At 44.2% G+C, this 21,624-nt stretch overlaps 1 protein-coding gene and 1 long non-coding RNA gene across 2 annotated transcripts in view; both read left to right on the plus strand.

The window, feature by feature from the left end:
* The window catches only part of PHACTR4 (phosphatase and actin regulator 4), a 130,406-nt gene that overhangs the window by 33,800 nt on the left and 74,982 nt on the right, over nt 1-21,624 (plus strand). The window lies entirely within an intron of this gene.
* Nucleotides 1-21,624, plus strand: part of LOC131204698 (uncharacterized) — a 55,444-nt gene that overhangs the window by 13,088 nt on the left and 20,732 nt on the right. The window contains exon 2 of the long non-coding RNA XR_009156624.1: nt 12,775-12,832. This is a non-coding gene — a long non-coding RNA (uncharacterized LOC131204698). The remainder of the gene's footprint in view (nt 1-12,774; nt 12,833-21,624) is intronic.

A 21,624-nucleotide genomic window follows, 5' to 3' on the forward strand; every position in this document is an offset into this window, starting at 1 on the left:
TGCAGTGGTTCTCAACCTTTATAGTGCTGCGACCCCTTTAATACAATTCCCCACGATGTGGCGACCCCAACCGATCTCAGCGCGCCTCAGCAGCCGCAGAAGGGGGGAAAAAGCAGCAAACTGGTTTTTTTAATTTATCGTGCCTGAAGCCATATTGGCTATCGATCTGAACTGCTTGCGATTGCCTTGAGGACGGAGGCATTAAAGCGGAGACTCCTCCCCTATTAAGTTTATCGCGCCTGAAGCCAGATTAGGTTAGCGATTGGGAGTGATTGCAGCTGACTTGAGAGGGAGACATCAGAGCAAAGATTTCTCTCTTTTTTAATTCATCGCACCTGAAGCCGAATTCGGCTAGCGATCTGAAGAGCCTGCAGCTGGCTTGTGGAGTCAACCATTGGAGCGCGATTCTTCGACTCGCAAGTATACTTCCCATATTTCCGATGGTCTTAGGTGACCCCTGGCAAATCATCATTTGACCCCCAATGGGGTTGTGACCCACAGGTTGAGAACCGCTCAATAGTGATTTAGTGTCGTTCGGTTATTTATACAGGTAGTCCTTGACTTACAATAGTTCATTTAGTAACTGTTTGAAGTTATAGTGGCACTGAAAAATGTGAACTATGACTGCTTTTCACACCTATATGACCATTGCAGCGGCCCCATGGCCACATGATCAAAGCTCAGATGCTGGCTCATATTTATGACGGTTGCAGTATCCCAAGGTCATGGGATCACCTTCTGTGAGCTTCTGACAAGCAAACTCAATGGTGGAACCAGATTCATATAACAACCGTCTTACTAACTTTTAACAACTGCAGTGATTCACTTAATCAGGGAAAGATTGAAGGCAAACGAGATCCAGGCAGAAGAAGAACATCATGGCTTCAAAACCTAAGGGACTGATTTGGGCAAAACCAGCAGCACTTTTTCATGCGGCTGCTGACAAAAATAGGACTGCCAAAATGATCGCCAACATCTGATGACAGATAGGGCACAAGAAGAAGAAGTGATTCACTTAACGGCTGTGGCAAGAAGAGTCATAAAATTGGGCAAAATTAATTCTTGCTTAGTGACAGGAATTTTGGGCTCAAATGTACTCGTAAATTGAGGGCTACTTGTACTTCAAAGGAAGGGAACATGTTTTGACCTTATAACGGTCATTTCAGAAGTTTTGAGTGTTTGTGCTAAGATTGGAACAAAACTTAAGATTTGTTTCGGGCAAACTTATTCCTAATGCTCTGTCCATTGAGAAGAACCTGGAAATGAGCTATTTCGATATTTATTTTATTTCTCAAATTTATAGATGTTCCAAGTCTGAAACAAATGGGTATGTTCTGAGAGTTTGTTTGAAGTCAGGATCCCTAACAGATCACACTTGCGTTATCTGAGAAGCCTCATTTAGCAACTTGAATTGCAGATTAAAAAAACTAAAAACCCTTTGCACACCTTCCTCTTTTTAAAGGATTTGTTCTGTTTTGACAGCGTTAAATGACTGTGAAATAATCATTTTTGAATGTTGGCTTTGTTGCCATTGATGTGTCAGGCTGCAAAGCAGGGATCAGGCCTCTTCCTCTCTCTGACTTGGAAGCAGGCCACATGGTGCGTTGTTTGTGATGAAGGTAGTTAAACCTTTGAATGTAAAATCTGGGTTTGCACAGTGTCCCATGCTAGGCTAAACTAGGCTGTGCAGTTTTGACTCATTGTGATTGTAGGAACCCAAACTTTGTTAAGTTACAATGTGCTTTATTTTTTGGAGCATAGCCTATTTTTTTTTAATGAACCATTACAATTGTGTTTTGCTAACGTGGCTTTAGGATTTAATGTGTTGTTAAAAAGTCATTGAAGTGGCTTATCCTAATTGCTCAGATGGACCAAGACTATGGGAAACCGAACAAATGTTTGTCTTCTTTCTCTCTAGCTTGCGGACATTTTGTTTAATGTACCAAATCACTTGAACAAATGGCAAAGATACCTTTGGAGAATAGCCCACTAAATATAAGAGCTCTTTGAAAAAACAAAACAAAAAACAGAAATTACATTTCTAGCCTTTAAAATGCAGAGAGGGCATTGAAAGTATGAGGGGAACAACATTCGAGGAAGAGAAATTAGGAAGAGAAATAAAAAAAGAAAACACAGATTCTCTATTTTAAAGTTTAGCCCATGATGTCAATATGTTCTTTGAAGTAGAGGTTTTACATATAGAAGCTGCCCAGTTCCAAGCATCATATTGCCTTCCTAAAGCCTTGAAACAGTGGTAAAATCAGGCTGGAACTATCCGGTTCGTGCAAGTTGGTAGGGCCGCTGGCGCAGATTCTGCCCACCCACCGGGACGTCATTACGTCCCGTTTTTGACCCTCTGCGCATGCACATTTTCAAACCGATAGCGAAGGTAAGTGCATTTCACCGCTGCCTTGAAAGATGCACTAAACCATTGCTGACGGGTTGGTGATAGATAGACAGCATCCCGATGCAGTAAGTTGTTTCCATCTGAATTTCTCCAATCATGAGTTAGATAATAACATTGCAGCTTCTTTATTCATTTGTTTATTTTTATCCTACCTTTTGCTTTTATGAATAACTGAAGGCTGCAAACCAACCTAATACTCGTTCCTTTTTCTATTTTTCCCATCAACAACAACCCTGTGAGGCGGATTGAGCTGAGAGAAAGGGACTGGCCCAAAGTCACCCAACCAGCCAACATTCATGTCTAAGGCAGGACTAATGTGGTGAAAACACACACACATACACAATAAAACCGTCACCCTCGTTCTAGGAAATCCCTCATATGACATAAAGGCAGTGTCTCGCCTTCACAGTTACGACTGACCTTCAGTGGTGTTTTATGTTTGATCTCCCATGAATTGCATATTCAGTAAGGTACAGCATTGATATTAATTTTTTAGAATAGAATAGTATTCTTTATTGGCCAAGTGTGATTGGACACACAAGGAATTTGTCTTTGGTGCATATGCTCTCAGGGTACATAAAAGAAAAGATACCTTCATCAAGGTACAACACTTAACAACACTTAATGATAGTCCTAGGGTACAAATTTAACAATGATACAACACTTAATGATAGTCATAGGCTACAGATAAGCAATCATTTGAGAGAGAGAGACTGAAATACGGTTTTAGCAATGGCTCCTTCGTAGCGGCTGGCTATTGAGAAAGCACTTCATTACAGCTGCTGAATCATTCATAGAATATCATAAACTGATTGCAGAAACTTTACTAAGAGGGTGGGGTTCATAGTTCACTGAAACCTGGTTTGAAACCTGTGTTTAATATCTAATTCTGATAGGGACTTTTAAATAGGCAAGCTGGAGCCCAACAGCTAGTATTTTTTCTCCTGCTCTAAATGGCTTTCCTCTGAAAGTGTAGATATATATATATATGTGTATGTACACACACACACACACACACACACTGTTTTTTAGCTTAGCGAGTTCTGCTTTATAATAAATTTCCAACAGAAGTAGTTGTGTTACACTGGTAACAAAGCAAACAAAACCCTCTTGAGTGTTCAGCATAGCACACAAGCCAACTAAAGCGCTTCAAAACATTCTAAGCAGACCAAAAGACCCAACAACTCCAGAAGAAAAAAACAGTACATGTACAACAGAGGTCACGAACCTTTCAGACCTCAGGGACCGCTAAATTCATAATTTTAAATCCCGCGGACCACTAATATGAGCTGCCTAATGACCAGGTGGGTGGGCGTGGCAAGGTGGTCATGTGACTGGGTGGACATGGCCAACTCAATGTCACTAATGTTGAGGGGCACCTTGCCGGCTTCTACTCGCTACTCCTCACCTGCCCACCCAGGCTCCTTAGGGCCCCAACAGGAGCTAAGAGCTAAGCAGCCACCACGAGAAAGAGTTGGCAAAACAGCTGGCTCAGTTCAAATTGGATCTGACCAAGAAGGAGGCTCAGCAGAAGCACCTCACTGAGGACTATGAGCATAAGCTTTTCAAGCAGAGGGAAAACCTGCGGGAGTGCAAGGCCAGGTACCGGCACCTGGAGGCTCAGCGGGCTGAGATGGTCAGCCAGTCCCAGGCCATGATGTAATCCCGCTGGAACCAGGCCCTCCAGCTCTTCGGCACCAGCAGTGTTTCCCCCCAGCCTTCGCCCAAAGCCCCACACCAGGAGGCTGAAGCAGACCCCAAGTCAGAATTTCTGCCCCTCTCCAACCCACACAAAAAAGACCCAGAAGGGGGAGACTCTCTCAGCAACACATACGTTCAGTGCACATATCCGTTCCAGGGGCCATAATTTGAGGACCCCTGATTTAGTGCAATATAAAAAGTGCAAATAATTTTTCTGCGGACCACCAAAATTTTCTTGCAGACCACCGGTTGTCCACGGACCACCCATTGGTGACCGCTGATCTACAACATACAATGTAAGGACTTCAACAACCACTGTGCAGGACAAACAGGCAGAAGAAGACTGGCAGAACGCATCCACGAAGACCAACTAGTAGTCAGAAGACATGATGAAAATCCTTTAATTTCACAACACAGAGACAGATTTAACCACAGTTTCAATTGGAAAAACGTGGCCATCCTAGACCAAGCCAAGTCCCAAAAAACAAAACAAAACAAAACAAAACACAAACCACCAGGGAATTTCTAGAAGCTTGGCACTCTGACAAATCAGCCATCCATAGACACATAGACATTGACAACATCTATAGATGATGCAAAAGAGACAATCATCCAACCTGAAGGGGAACAAAAAGACTCCAGCACCTCTCCACCAGCAGTCAGCACCCAGATCAGCACAGATTAAATCCAAGGTTAGCATCAGTCCATCAATCATGTAAGCAATACCCCAATCAAGAAATGGCCAAAGAAGCCAACAGCAAACAGACCAACCAAAGAATCTCTAAAACCACCCCATCAACATTGACAGGCAAGCCTTCCTTAATCCTAACACATCTTGCTGTTAGTTGAATCCCTAAGTATCTTTCTTTCTTTGTGATCTGAATATCTAACTTCTTCCTTAACACCCTTTTCTGTTTCTCTGTCACTAGTATCTTAGTTTTCTCTTTTATTAATTTTCAATCCTGCCACCTCACCATATTCTTCTATTCTTTCCAATGGCTTTGGCCCTGTTTCTTGTGGATCTTCTAAAATAAACACCAAATCGTCTGCAAATGCCTGTCATTTATATTCCTCCTTTTTAATTTCCACACCTTTTATCTCTTTATCCTGTCTTATATTTCCATTTAATATTTCCAGCATCAATACAAATAATAGTGGAGATAGAGGACATCCCTGTCTTGTACCTTTCATAATATTAACCCTTGAGTTTGAGGGCATCTTCAAGACTGCCACGTAGGCTTGTTTTAGATGTTAGTCTACCGTTAGGATAAAACAAAAGTGATCCTTGAACTGTGCTGATTCCAGCCAGTTTCAAGCTTTAAAAATCAGGACTGGCATTTTGAATTGGGCCCAGAATGATGTGTATGGATTGGTGTGTGTGTCTGTGTGTCTGTGTGTCTGTGTGTCCTTGATTTATGACTGTAATTGAGTCCACAATTCCTCTTCCCTTCCCTTCCCTCCCCTCTCCCTCTCTCTTCTCTTCCCTTCCCTTCTCTTCTCTTCCCCTCCCTTCCCTTCCCCTCCCTTCCCTTCCCTTCCCTCTCCTTCTCTTCCCTTCCCCGTCCCCTTCCTTCTCTTCTCTTCTCTTCTCTTCTCTTCTCTTCTCTTCTCTTCTCTTCTCTTCTCTTCTCTTCTCTTCTCTTCTCTTCTCTTCTCTTCCTTCCCTTCCTTCCTTCCCTTCCTCTCCTTCTCTTCTCTTCCTTCCCTTCCTCTCCTTCTCCTCCCTCCCGCATATTCCAATAAGCAAGATTATTTTTCCATTTTAATTCAAGTCAGGAGCCTATGGGTAACAATTTCAGGGTTTAAATCCAGTGTTATAGCTACAATTGTTCAAAAGCCAGTATTTTTCTCCTGCTCTAAATGGCTTTCCTCTGAAAGTGTAGATATATATATGTGTGTGTATGTACACACACACACACACACACACACACACACACACACACACTGTTTTTTAGCTTAGCGAGTTCTGCTTTATAATAAATTTCCAACAGAAGTAGTTGTGTTACACTGGTAACAAAGCAAACAAAACCCTCTTGAGTGTTCAGCATAGCACACAAGCCAACTAAAGCGCTTCAAAACATTCTAAGCAGACCAAAAAACCCAACAACTCCAGAAGAAAAAAACAGTACATGTACAACAGAGGTCACCAACCTTTCAGACCTCAGGGACCGCTAAATTCATAATTTTAAATCCCGCGGACCACTAATATGAGCTGCCTAATGACCAGGTGGGTGGGCGTGGCAAGGTGGTCATGTGACTGGGTGGACATGGCCAACTCAATGTCACTCATGTTGAGGGGCACCTTGCCGGCTTCTACTCGCTACTCCTCACCTGCCCACCCAGGCTCCTTAGGGCCCCAACAGGAGCTAAGAGCTAAGCAGCCACCACGAGAAAGAGTTGGCAAAACAGCTGGCTCAGTTCAAATTGGATCTGACCAAGAAGGAGGCTCAGCAGAAGCACCTCACTGAGGACTATGAGCATAAGCTTTTCAAGCAGAGGGAAGACCTGCGGGAGTGCAAGGCCAGGTACTGGCACCTGGAGGCTCAGTGGGCTGAGATGGTCAGCCAGTCCCAGGCCATGATGTAATCCCACTGGAACCAGGCCCTCCGGCTCTTCGGCACCAGCAGTGTTTCCCCCCAGCCTTCGCCCAAAGCCCCACACCAGGAGGCTGAAGCAGACCCCAAGTCAGAATTTCTGCCCCCCTCCAACCCACACAAAAAAGACCCAGAAGGGGGAGACTCTCTCAGCAACACATACGTTCAGTGCACATATCCGTTCCAGGGGCCATAATTTGAGGACCCCTGATTTAGTGCAATATAAAAAGTGCAAATAATTTTTCATGGACCACCAAAATTTTCTTGCAGACCACCGGTTGTCCACGGACCACCCATTGGTGACCGCTGATCTACAACAAACAATGTAAGGACTTCAACAACCACTGTGCAGGACAAACAGGCAGAAGAAGACTGGCAGAACACATCCACGAAGACCAACTAGTAGTCAGAAGACATGATGAAAATCCTTTAATTTCACAACACAGAGACAGATTTAACCACAGTTTCAATTGGAAAAACGTGGCCATCCTAGACCAAGCCAAGTCCCAAAAAACAAAACAAAACAAAACAAAACACAAACCACCAGGGAATTTCTAGAAGCTTGGCACTCTGACAAATCAGCCATCCATAGACACATAGACATTGACAACATCTATAGATGATGCAAAAGAGACAATCATCCAACCCGAAGGGGAACAAAAAGACTCCAGCACCTCTCCACCAGCAGTCAGCACCCAGATCAGCACAGATTAAATCCAAGATTAGCATCAGTCCATCAATCATGTAAGCAATACCCCAATCAAGAAATGGCCAAAGAAGCCAACAGCAAACAGACCAACCAAAGAATATCTAAAACCACCCCATCAACATTGACAGGCAAGCCTTCCTTAATCCTAACACATCTTGCTGTTAGTTGAATCCCTAAGTATCTTTCTTTCTTTGTGATCTGAATATCTAACTTCTTCCTTAACACCCTTTTCTGTTTCTCTGTCACTAGTATCTTAGTTTTCTCTTTTATTAATTTTCAATCCTGCCACCTCACCATATTCTTCTATTCTTTCCAATGGCTTTGGCCCTGTTTCTTGTGGCTCTTCTAAAATAAACACCAAATCGTCTGCAAATGCCTGTCATTTATATTCCTCCTTTTTAATTTCCATACCTTTTATCTCTTTATCCTATCTTATATTTCCATTTAATATTTCCAGCATCAATACAAATAATAGTGGAGATAGAGGACATCCCTGTCTTGTACCTTTCATAATATTAACCCTTGAGTTTGAGGGCATCTTCAAGACTGCCACGTAGGCTTGTTTTAGATGTTAGTCTACCGTTAGGATAAAACAAAAGTGATCCTTGAACTGTGCTGATTCCAGCCAGTTTCAAGCTTTAAAAATCAGGACTGGCATTTTGAATTGGGCCCAGAATGATGTGTATGGATTGGTGTGTGTGTGTGTGTGTGTGTGTGTGTGTGTGTCTGTGTCTGTGTCTGTGTGTCCTTGATTTATGACTGTAATTGAGTCCACAATTCCTCTTCCCTTCCCTTCCTCTCTCTCTTCTCTTCCCTCCTTCCTTCCTTCCTTCCCTTCCCTTCCTTCCTCCTCTCTCTCTTCTCTTCCCTCCTTCCTTCCTCTCTCTCTCTCTTCTCTCTCTCTTCTCTCTTCTCTTCTCTCTTCTTCTCTCTCTCTTCTTCTCTTCCCTTCCCTTCCCTTCCCTTCCCTTCCCTTCCCTTCCCTTCCCTCTCCTTCTCCTCCTCCTGCCCTCTCCCCTCCCTCCCGCATATTCCAATAAGCAAGATTATTTTTCCATTTTAATTCAAGTCAGGGAGCCTATGGGTAACAATTTCAGGGTTTAAATCCAGTGTTATAGCTACAATTGTTCAAAAGCCAGAAACTATTCTCCAGTTTGAATGAATTGGGGAACTCAAGTAACTGAAGCCTTGGCTTGTCTCCCAGCACACACAAGGCCAGAAACAGCATGCTCTTAGTCTACTGGGAACACATGTTTTCAGCTTTAATAAGCTAAGTTATGATTGTCCAAGTGCCCATTTCCCTGCTTCCTCCCTCTCTCCCTCCCCTCCCCAATCCAATGCTTTGGAAGAACGAATATTGGAAAGCACAGTACGCATTTAAAAAAAAAAAATAAACATTTTATTCCCTGGAATTTGAATAAAACTTCAGATTGTTAGAGTGCAGAATCTGGTTTTGACTGGCAGGTTGAGAGGACTCAGACATTTTTTTAAATCACCCAACATATCCCGTGATAGCTCAGGCTGTGATAGCTCAGGCTGTAAGAAGCCTGTTATTAGAACACAGCAGCCGGCAATTACTGCAGGCTCGAATCCCACCAGGCCCAAGGTTGACTCAGCCTTCCATCCTTTATAAGGTAGGTAAAATGAGGACCCAGATTGTTGAGGGGGGCAATAAGTTGACTTTGTAAAATATACAAATAGAATGAGACTATTGCCTTATACACTGTAAGCCGCCCTGAGTCTTCGGAGAAGGGCGGGATATAAATGTAAATTAAAAAAAATATATCCACAGATCAATCCATTTCTGCCAGGAGAATTTTTGCTGTGGGCACAGCCAGTTGCCATTGTTTTGCCATATGTTCAACTGGGGGGAATTAACTGTCCTTTTGAACACCCTAATCATTTTAAGCATACACAAGCAGTACCTGGCAAGATTTTTGTGCCAGATACTGTGAATAAACACAAGCTCTGTGGAACGGCATCAAGGGCATATTTGGCGGTGGAGTTTTGAATAGTAGCAGTGTCTAGAATTTTTAAACGCTTTCTTTATGCGAGGGCTGTTTATGTGTCAAAGGCGTCACACTAACATTTATACTATTCTGGCATGCTGTTCCAAATCTGGATCTTTTTTTAGCAGTCTCATTTCTATGTGTGACTTGGTTAGCAGTAGGCCGGTATAATTGCATGTGAACAGTTTAGAGCGCCTTCTTTAAGTATCTCCATTGTGAAAGACTTGAGTAAATATTGTAAACCATCTGAAAATTTAAAAGTCAAGAGGCCCCGTTCTTCCCAAATAACTGAAGACGGTTGCACAAATTAAAAGACGTTCCCGTAAAAGAGAAGGGAGAATAAATCTCATCAGGTATCTCTTTGGATCAAATGTCCCAGATATCAACAACGATTGATGGATAACTTGGTGTCATGTTGAACGTGATTTAGTGTCATGCTTGGATCTCCGTGTGTGTGTGTGTGTGTGTGTGTGTGTATAGAAGCACGAAGCTGAAGCCTGAAGATGACAAATGAGACTTCGTCGAAACGTCGCCAAGACACTTCCAATTTTACACGGGAGAAAACCCGAATAACCAAAGACCTACATACAAACACCTGCGAAAACCTCAGAAAACACACACACACACACACACACACACACACATGTGTAGGCATATTTGGGTCTTTTCCCGTGTAAGGTTGAGAGTATCTTGGCGACGTTTCGATGAGGTCTCACTCATCATCTTCAGGCTGGTGCTTTCGGCTTCGTGCTTGTGTGAGCAAAGGGAACAGCTGATTGGGGGTATTCCAGGAGGCCAATCCACCTGACAATCAGATTTTTTCTTATTTTCCTCCCCAAAAACTAAGGTGCATTTTATACTCTGAAAAATACAGTAGATTTCACCCCTGGCTGTTTACCATTCCTTACTAGCATTGATGATGTTACCTAGTTTGTTAATGAAATGCCTGCAAGGAAATAACCAAGCTCAGAGAACACCCAACGACCTTTCATGTCAGCCCTGAGCTACAAATATTCTCTTTTACTGAAATCATGTATTGGTCTGATTATAAAGTTGAAAAATAATGTTTTAAATTGCCTTTTAGAGGTTTCTGGATAGCACAACTGCTGACCTGCTTAAAACAATGGATATGGTAACTTTCCATTCCCCTAGAAAGGAATACCCATTAAGTATGCATTAGAATATCAAAACTTATGTCTTGAATATGACAGAAGATTTTATTCATATGCGAGAAATTGTTAACGGCTACTTCTCTGAGCTTCCTTATTAGTAGCATCTGAAACGTTTCCTATTTTCTGCATTTTAAGGCCAGCTCCCTTGTGGAAAGCCGTTCTGTTTTCTTGCTCCTATTGCTGTTCTTCCTTTAGGCGATTGTGCGTAGCGAGCAAAGTACCAATTTTGCGGTTATGTAGGAAAATTGGTAATTGGCCTTTCTGCTGCAAGTATGTCAAACTTTCTGGCAGAGATTATGATGCAGGAAGCTGAAATTCAACCTAACATCCAAATCAAATCTTTCTGAAGCGTAAGCTGAAAAGAATGTGGCCGATTCAGGACACACATCAGTTTGGAACAAGTGGTAACCTGCAGTGGTTATTTTGCATGGCTTTATTGTAGACCAGTGTTTCCCAGCTCATAGCCATTTTAAGATGCGTAGACTTCAACTCCCAGAATTCCCTATAGCTATCGCTATTGCTAATAAGCTAGATTTGGAGGTTCACGTAGCACATTTACTGCGGTCATAGGATCCTGTTAAATGCCATGAAAACAAAGGAGGAAACAATAAGTCTGTCTATATACCTCGAACCTGAAAGTGAGAAACTGCAATTCTTTGGTTAGATTCATCCTGAGAACCTAGCCTTAATTTAAATTTTGATCATATGACCGTGGGGAATGCTGCAACGGCCGTAAGTGTGAAAAAAAGCTCATACGTCCATTTTTACAGTGCCGTCGTAACTTTGAACAGTCGCTAAACAAACTATTGTAGGTCGAGGACTACCTGGGATACGATTTCTGGAGAGGAATTGCTTCCTTCTTGGTAGCTTCTCACACGCACTTCTTTCTCTCAGCTTTCTTCTCGGGGAGTTCCTGAAGGGATTCATTTTCCAAGTATAGAAAAGCCCCTGGGGTACGGTAGAAGCAGAGCTGGGTAAACATCCTTAAAAAGGAAGTGAAATTGAGCTACTTGGGAAGCGTAGAAACAGAACTGCAATGTGGGTCATAATGAAACCACAGCAAGGGTATTTAATGTGCCTCTTTATTTTTCTAGTTCATGGGCTTGTATTTCTGGTTTGGAGTGTGACCCAGGAGATGTCCCTTTCTCACAGTTCATGGGATTGTGGAGTTGGGACCGCAAGAATCATCTAAACAATCATGCTAAACAAATAATTCCCTCAACACTGTCAAACTATTTACTAAATCTGCACTACTATTAATCTTCTCATCGTTCCCCATTACCCATCTCCTTCCCCTTATGACTGTATGACTTTGTTGCTTGTATCCTTATGATTTATATTGACTGTTTTCTAATATGATTTGATTGATTATTTGAACCCTATGACTATTATTAAGTATTGCACCTTATGATTCTTAATGAACGTATCTTTTTTTATGTACACTGAGAGCATATTCACCAAGACAAATTCCTTGTGTGTCCAATCACACTTGGCCAATAAAAAATTCTATTCTATTCTATTCTATTCTATTCTATTCTATTCTATTCTATTCTATTCTATTCTATTCTATTCTATTCTATTCTATTCCATTCCATTCCTATTATAAAATGTTGTACTTTATGATTCTTGATGAACGTATCTTTTCTTTTATGTACACTGAAAGCATATGCATCAAGACAAATTCCTTGTGTGTCCAATCACACTTGGCCAATAAAAAATTCTATTCTATTCTATTATTCTATTCTATTCTATTCTATTCTATTCTATTCTATTCTATTCTATTCTATTCTATTCTATTCTATTCTATCCTATCCTATCCTATCTTATCCTATCCTTTCCTATCCTATCCTATCCTATTCCACTCTACTCCACTCCACTCCACTCCATGACTATCATAAAGTGTTGTACCTTATGATTCTTGATGAACGTATCTTTTCTTTTATGTCCTCCGAGAGCATATGCGCCAACACAAATTCCTTGTGTGTCCAATCACACTCGGCCGATAAAAAATTCTATTCTATTCTAAAAATCATCTAGCCCAGGGCTTCTCAACCTTGGCAACTTTATAATGTGTGAGTAGAGGTGTTTTTGTAAAATGTCCAGTTTTGGAACTTCCTCAAGTTCATATTCAACATATTGTAATTGGACATTTTCCCCCCTAATTGCTTTTTTTCTTTTGTAGGACTGGCTCAGCTCCTCCACAGAACTCAAGATGTCACAGGAAATGGAAGATACCATTGGTAGGTGCTCTTCGGGGAGTTGAGATTCATTGTTTCTGATCATTGATTATTTAATGTTTGAATTGGGGGCTTTTCAGCTCAGCTTTGAGAGTCTTTATTGTGCTGTGCAATATAGCATGGCTATATTTTGAATATTTGAACACAGAATAGGTGTGTTGTTGCTGGTGACTGAAGAATTGGATTGTTGCCCATGTAGCTTTGAAACATTAATTCTTTGCAAGGAAGTTGCTGTTGCCTTAATTTTATTACACTCTTTATTTTTGCTTTTTATACTTTATAACTAATCCAGAAAAACAAATGTCCGGTGCTTTGCATCTGTGTACAGACACAAAGGTCTGTGTACAAACCTTAGCTTTTAACATATTGCAATTATAAATTAACCAGGTATTATTACAAAAAAGTAGTTAACTTTTTTCTTAATTGGCAGATGAATGAAGCTGATTGTTAAATTTATTTGTGCCAAGAAAGCTGAAGTTTTAGATAGATCTGATTATTTGGTCAGTTTGAACAAATGCCATGAATCAAATGCCTGACTCTATACACGAATCTATATTAGTAATGGTTGACTGGAAAAAATTAGATACTATATATTGCTTTAGAGCAGGGGTGTCAAACTCAAGGCCGGATCAGGTCCGCAGGGTGCTTAGATCTGGCCTGCGGGGACTCCCTGGAAACCGCGAAGGACCTGCCTGCAGTGTCTCTGCCAGCGAAAATGGAGCTTGAGACGGCTGCAAGTGGCCCCCCCGAGCTCCATTTTTGCTGGCAGAGGGTTGTAGAGGTGGATGATGAGGGTTTGGAGGTGGCTCCTTGGGTCTGGAAGTGGCTGATGAGGAAGAGGAGGAACAGCTGGGTCCAGTGCCAGATGCTCAGAAAGCAGAGGAGAGGAGAGCAGTGGAAATCCATGGGCTAATCCTTGGGAAGGAAGAGTTACCCTAGCTCTGGGGATAAGAGGCAGGGGAGTGGAGATGAACAGATGTGGAAGACAACTATTCATCTTTCGGCCAGCTGGACTTGTTAACCTGTAGTGAGAGAGAAACTTTTTTTGCCAGGGCTGCTGTCGCTCCTAATAAAGGAATTTTTGAGTTCACTTCAGAGGGTTTCTCGTGTTTGGGGAGCTGGTTCAGAACAGCTGTCATAATTTTGAAGTTTCACTAAACAGGGTGATTGCTAAGCAAGGTTGTGACTTGCCTGGTTAGCTAGATGTTGCAGTCACAAATTCACAGCGTGTTTTGCTGTCCTCCACTGAGGCTGCCATCTAGGGCCGTGAGCCATATCTGCGGGCACGTGAGCCGTTTTCCTAGCTCAGCTCCAGCACGCATACCTGTGCCGGCCAGCTGATTTTCGGCTGGCCCAACCACAATTCTCCTCCCCTCCCAAGAGTCTCCACACAGCCTATTTTGGATGCCAGATAAGTACAGGGCTCGTGCAGAATTTTTGAGAGAGGGTTTTCGGCCTCTGGAAGGCCTCCAGGGAGGTGGGGGAGGCCATTTTCGTCCTTTCCAGGCTCCAAGAAAGCCTCTGGAGCCTGGGGAGTGTGAAAAATGGGTCTACCGGGCCCACAGGAAGTCGGGAAATGGGCCGTTTACGGCCTCTGGGAGGGTGGGGGAGGCCATTTTCGCCCTCGCCAGGCTCCAAGAAAGCCTCTAGAGTCCAGGGAGGGGGAAAAACGGGCCGACTGGACCCACCAGAAGTTTGGAAAGGGGCTTTTTTTGGCCTTTGGAGGCTTCAGGTAGGCCTCGTAGGCCCAAAGCGGGACATGGAGGGGTTGTGTGTGTATGCGCGGGGGAGGCGGAGGGCATTAAATTATGGGTGTGGGCACGCGTGAGCGAGACCCCCCTGCACTCCCTTTGCTTTTAGCATGCAACGGTAAAAAGATTAGCCATCACTGATCTAGGGCAGGTCTCACCTTGGCACTTGAGATTAGGATTCAACTCCCAGAATTCCTCAGCCAGCAAAGCTGGCTGAGGAATTCTGGGAGTTGAAGTCCACAAGTCTTCAAGTTGCCAAGGTTGGAGATCCCTGATCTAGGCGGTTGGGAATCAGGTGGCGCTGCTCTGTGGGGCATGATCCGAATCATCATAATGGCAGGATGTGTTTTGAAAAAGGCCATCTTGGGTCACCACAGCAGTTGGTCTCCAAAGCTCTAATGAACCGATTGACGCCTCTTGTGGCTTCTTGCCTACTCTGGAGTCTGTAGACTGAAATGTCTTCAGTTGAAACAACAGAGCTGCTATTATGTGCTGTGATTGTTCTTTTAATTGAACGTTCCGGTGGTTGATAAGGTCCTCTCTCCTCTGGAGGTTTTCGGCAAGCCCATCTGCAGCCGTGAGCTCCGTAGCAACAGCGGCAGTAGAACTGTCATCATTGGTTACCGTTAAACTCTTCTCTGGGGTGGGGCAGTGAAATAACACAAAATTCATCCTGTCTTGAGGATTTACAATCAATGCTCAAATCTCTGCAGCTTTGGAATTGCACATTTTGAAAAGGACTGCTCAAACGGTCCAACACAGGAGAGATGGAAGCTCACTTTCAAGATTTGGTGTATTTTTGCAAGCGTTTGTTTTTGTTTATTTGTTTTGCAAAAAAAAAGAAAAGGGTGTTTTCTTTTAAATTTAATTTGAAGGCCTGCGGATGGCCTTAATTTGGTATCCCCCCTCTCTCCACCCCACCCCCCCGAGATATGCCGTCAACTGCTACATTTCATACTAAATGATTTCATGTACTTGCCAGTTTGATAAGCCACAAATTGGCTTTCATATCAGTGTTTCAAGTTTGTCCTGTTAAGGCTTGGCTAGTTGATCCGGTGTTACTCTTACTATTGCATTGTGTTATTGTGCTGTTATGTTCTCAAGGCACTAGAGGGCATGCGTGACTTAATAAAAGCAAAGGTGCTTTTCCAAAAGGCAACTCCACTTTCTCGGGTTTTTTTCCCCTTGAAAACATTTGGCTTCTCCTCCAAAGAGCTTCTTCAGTTCTGACTGAATGGACTGAAGGAGCTTCTTCGGTGAGAAGCGAAATGCTTTCAGGAAACTCCAGTTGCTTTTTGGAAAAACACTTTGGGGACAAAGATGACCTGGGCGATTTGAGAATTTCCATAGAGACCTAATGTTTTGTTTCAGCATAAGAGTCAGTTAGAATCTTGATAGAAAACCTGTTCACTGTGCATGGCTTCCTGTTGCTAAAATTCAAGCTATTTGGGGGATTGAAGCAAGTCTTCTCCTTAATTTAGGTTTGTGTGGTTAAATACCTTATGCCACCAGACTTGAATTCCTGGGTGTTATGTCCTGCACCGGCAGTGGCGGCCCCTAGTGGTGGAGATGGTTTCTTGTTCTGTTCTGATTGGCTCCCGCTTTTGGAGCTGAATAAAAAAGAGGGCTGTCAAAGCAGGCCTGGTCTGCTGGTTGTTGCTGGTCTCTGTGAGTCAAAATAAACGTTATGTGTGAACATCTGTGGAGCCTCAATTATTACGGAAACCACAGAATATAATACTGGCGACGAAGGTGGGATCTGAATAGCTCTGAGGAGAAATTCACACTTTGGCTCGCTCAGCAGCTCAGCAACTCACGTACTCCGCATCTGCGCGGACTATAGGGCAACCATTAATCGAGCATTACAAGCCCATGCATATCCAGTGCCAGTGGTGCAGCATCTGCTGCACTCCTTGGGGCAAGGATCCATCTTCGCGAGGCTTGACTTAGCACAGGCATACCAACAATTGCCTGTGGATGAGTCCACAGCAGCAGCACAGACGATTGTCACTCACCGAGGCGTTCAAGTGTCGCCGCCTCAATTTGGCGTCAGTGTGGCCCCAGGGTTGTTCCAATGCCTCATGGAACGCCTACTCCACGGAATACCGGGGTGGTGCCGTATTTCGATGGCGTGTTGGTTTCGCAGCAAGCACTCCGGAACTGATGTCCAGACTACGCCAGGTGCTAGTTAAGTTCAGGGATGTGGGGCTCAAAGTTAAGAAAAGCAAGTGTGTAGTTGCTGTGCCCCAGGTAGAATTCCTAGGGTTCCTAGTGGATAGGTCGGGTGTACACCCCACTACGGCCAAGACCACGGCAATCCTTGATGCGCCGACACCCGCAACAAGTCAGAGTTACAGGCATTCCTGGGGCTCTTAAACTTTACGCAATCTTTCTGCCACACAAGGCTTCGTTGCAGAGCCTCTCCCCCGCCTGTTGGATAGCAGGTCCCCGTGGGTTTGGAATGCGAATGCTGCTGCTGCTTTCCAGGCTGTCAAGCAACTCTTGGTGTCTAACGCAGTTCTTACACAGTTCAACGAAAACCTGCCGCTTGTCCTCTCCTGCGATGCGTCTCAGTATGGGGTTGGCGCTGTGTTGAGTCATCGGCTGCCCAACGGGTCGGAAGCCCCGATTGCATTCTTTTCTCGAACCTTGGCTGCCGCGAAACGCAACTACTCACAGTTGGATAAAGAAGCATTGGCGTTGGTTGCGGGGGTCAAGCGGTTCCATGAGTATCTCTACGGTCGCCCGTTTGAACTTGTTACAGATCACAAGCCGCTGTTGGGGATTTTGGCTGGGGATAGACAGACTCCGCAAGTACTATCACCAAGAATGACCAGATGGTCGGTGTTCCTGGCAGCTTATTCCTATTCCCTGGTCTATAGGCCTGGGAAACATTTGGGCCATGCTGACGCGCTGAGCCGTTGCCCATTGATGACCAAGGTGGAAGACCCGGCTCCAGCGTCCCATGTTTTTCTGATTGACGGTTCCGCCTTTCCCGTTACTGCTTGTGACATTGCTAGAATGTCTGGCTTGGACAGAGTCATCTCAAAAGTTCTTGATTGGGTTCTCCGTGGATGGCCCCAGGGTCCTGTCAGCCCTGAATTGCAGCCTTATAAGCGAAGGCAGCACGAGCTCTCTACCCAACAGGGTTGCCTCCTCTGGGGGCATAGGGTTGTAGTTCCGCCCCCCCTCCGACAGTCCATTCTAGGGACACTTCACCAGGGTCACCCGGGCATTGTTAGGATGAAGGCCCGGGGTAGGAGCTACCTGTGGTGGCCAGGACTAGATAAAGACATAGAGGCCTGTGTGTCGGCCTGTCACCGGTGTCAGGAGACAAGACCGCTGCCGCCTAAGTCTCCCCCTAGAGAGTGGGAGGAGCCTAGGGGTCCTTGGTCCCGCATCCATATAGATTTTGCGGGGCCGTACCAGGGGCAAGTATTCTTAGTGGTCGTCGATGCTTTCAAGTGGGTGGAAATCGCACTAATGCATTCCACCACTTCAGAAGCCGTCATTAGAACTTTGCGACGGTTGTTTGTAACCCATGGGTTACCCGACCTTGTGGTCTCGGACAACGGGCCACAGCTAACGTCCGCCCACTTTGAGTCATTCTTAGCGGGCCTAGGAATACGCCATGCTCTCATTTCCCCGTTTCATCCGGCCAGTAATGGCCGGGCAGAACAACAGTCGGGTCAGTGAAAGAGGCATTGGCCAGGTCGGGCCCAGGGGGCTGGCAGGAGAGGTTGGATGAGTACCTCCTGGGGCAGCATTCCACACCGTGCCCACTTACGAATAAGAGCCCAGCAGAGTTACTCATGGGCAGGCGTTTGAGGACCACACTTGATAGATTGCACCCCCAATACTCACCTAGTCAGCCATTGGACTCCATGGGGGCAAACAGGAGATTTGATTTGGGGGAGGCGGTGTATGCCCGGAATTACAGCGGCCACCCCCTATGGTTCCCAGGAAAGATCGTGGGAATCACCGGCCCGTGCTCATACAGGGTCGAGTTAGATGAGGGTAGAGTGTGGCGCAGACATTGTGACCAGCTCAGGGCCCGGCGTCAGGTTGGGGATGGGCAGCTGCCAGAGTGGGGCACTCAGGAAGAGCCAGGAGGTAGCCCAACCCAATCATCCCGGGCAGAGGAGCTAAGCTACAAGGGAATAAGACGCCCAGCCCCTGTACCTGATAACCGAGAGGAAGCCTTGTCTGCTCTGCCGGTGGAGGGGCTAGGGGTCCCTGGGCCAGAGACGTCCTCCACAGAAGAGGCTGAGGAGTTGGGTCAGCCAGTGACCATGGCTACAACGGAGCCACGAAGGTCCAGCCGAATCAAGCGGCGCCCAGCGTATCTCCAGGATTACGATTGTGCAAGCTAGGGGGAAAGAAGTGTTATGTCCTGCACCGGCAGTGGCGGCCCCTAGTGGTGGAGATGGTTTCTTGTTCTGTTCTGATTGGCTCCCGCTTTTGGAGCTGAATAAAAAAGAGGGCTGTCAAAGCAGGCCTGGTCTGCTGGTTGTTGCTGGTCTCTGTGAGTCAAAATAAACGTTATGTGTGAACATCTGTGGAGCCTCAATTATTACGGAACCCACAGAATATAATACTGGGTTTAGAAAATTTAGAACTACACTGCCTTCGACATGACCTGAGTTTAACCATTTGTTGTTGTTAGTTGCGAAGTCGTGTCCGACGACCCCATGGACAACATTCCACCAGGCCTTCCTGTCCTCTACCATCCTCTGGAGTCCATTTAAATTCATGCCTACTGCTTCAGTGACGCGATCCAGCTACCTCGTTCTCTGTCGTTCCGTTCTTCTTTTGCCCTCCATCGTTCCCAGCATTAGGCTCTTCTCCAGTGAGTCCTCCTTTCTCATTAGGTGGCCAAAGTATTTCAGTTTCATCTTCAGGATCTGGCCTTCTAAAGAGCAGTCAGGGTTGATCTCCTTTAGGACTGACCAGTTTGATCGCCTTGCAGTCCAAGGGACTCACAGGAGTCTTCTCCAGCACCAGAGTTCAAAGGCCTCAATTCTTTGGCGCTCAGCCTTTCTTATGGTCCAACCTTCACAGCCATACTTTGCAACTGGGAAAACCATAGCTTTGACTATACGCACTTTGGTTGGCAGGGTGCTGTCTCTGCTTTTTAGTATGCTGTCTAGATTTGCCATAGCTTTCCTCCCCAGGAGCAAGTATCTTTTAATTTCTTGGCTGCAGTCCCCATCTGCGGTGATCTTGGAGCCCAGGAAAATAAAATCTGTCACTACCTCCATTTCTTCACCATCTATCTGCCAGGAATTGAAAGGGATGGATGCCATGATTTTAGTTTTCTTAATGTTGAGTTTCAAGCCAACTTTTGCACTCTCCTCCTTCACCCGCATCAAGAGACTCTTTAGTTCCTCTTCGCTTTCTGCCATTAGAGTGGTATCATCTGCATATCTGAGGTTGTTGATATTTCTTCCGGCAATCTTAATTCCAATTTTTGATTCATCTAGCCCCGCCTTTCTCATGATGTGTTCTGCATATAAGTTAAATAGGCAGGGTGATAGTATACAGCCTTGCCGGACTCCTTTCCCAATTTTGAACCAATCAGTGGTTCCGTGTCCAGTTCTCACTGTGGCTTCTTGACCCGCATACAGGTTTCTCAGGAGACAAATAAGATGGTCTGGTACTCCCATCTCTTTAAGAACTTGCCACAATTTGTTGTGATCCACAAAATCAAAGGCTTTAGCATAGTCAATGAAGCAGAAGTAGATGTTTTTCTGGAACTCCCTAGCTTTCTCCATGATCTATTACAATGTCCTTCCTGTCGAAGAATACTTCCGCTTCAATTGCAACAATACACGAGCACACAATAGATTTAAGCTTAATGTTAACTGCTCCAATCTTGATTGCAGAAAATATGACTTCAATAACAGAGTTATTAATACTTGGAATACACTACCAGACTCTGTGGTCTCTTCCCAAAATCCCCAAAGCTTCAACCAAAAACTGTCTATTGACCTCACCCCATTTCTAAGAGGTCTGTAAGGGGCGTGCATAAGAGCACAAGCGTGTCTACCGTTCCTGTCCTATTGTTTCCTTTCGTTATATCCAGTTAATATAGTTATAACATACTCATACTTACATATATGCTTATATATTGTATAGTTATTATATGCTTATGCTTATATATACTGTGTGACAAAATAAATAAATAAATAAATAAATAAAAATAAAATAAAATAAAATAAATAAAAATACATTCCTTTACGCTGGATTTTTAATTCTGTTACTTGAATTCATGTTTTGCATCCTCCATGCTTTTAGCATTATTTTAGAGATATTAACATAACATAACATAACATAACATAACATAACATAACATAACATAACATAACATAACATAACATAACATAACAAACTTCTTATCTTGTAATCTATTGTACCTTTAACATCCTCCTTTAACTTTCAAAGAAGTCAGTCACATTTGGTATAGCAATTCTGAATTAGGGGGTGGGGGCATAAAAAGCCACAGGAAACCAACAAACAAAAATTTAGGTTATACTTCTGGTAAAATTGTTGCAATTTTTAATGGATTTTGCTAAAACATATGGTTGCAAGTAAATGTATTGGTGAGGACGCGGTGGCTCAGTGGCTAAGACATTGAGTTTGTTGATTGAGAGATCAGCAGTTCAGCGGTTCGAATCCCTAGTGCCGCGTTACTTGCCCCAGCTTCTGCCAACCAGGCAGTTTGAAAGCATGTAAAAAATGCAAGTAGAAAAATAGGGACCACTTTTGGTGGGAAGGTAACAGCGTTCTCTGCGCCTTTAGCGTTTAGTCATGCTGGCCACATGACCACGGAGATGTCTTCAGACAGCGCTGGCTCTTCGGCTTTGAAACGGAGATGAGCACTGCCCCCTAGAGTTGGGAACGACTAGAACATATGTGCGAAGGGAACCTTTGCTTTACCTTAAATGTATTAGTACTAAAAACATTAGTAAATTTGAATAACAATTTTTCTGGGCAATTTTCCTTTCGTGGTCATTTTAACCAGTTGTAAAGGGGCGTGTGTGA

The sequence above is a fragment of the Ahaetulla prasina genome, chromosome 10 (genome assembly GCF_028640845.1).
Source record: "Ahaetulla prasina isolate Xishuangbanna chromosome 10, ASM2864084v1, whole genome shotgun sequence".
NCBI lineage: Eukaryota > Metazoa > Chordata > Lepidosauria > Squamata > Colubridae > Ahaetulla > Ahaetulla prasina.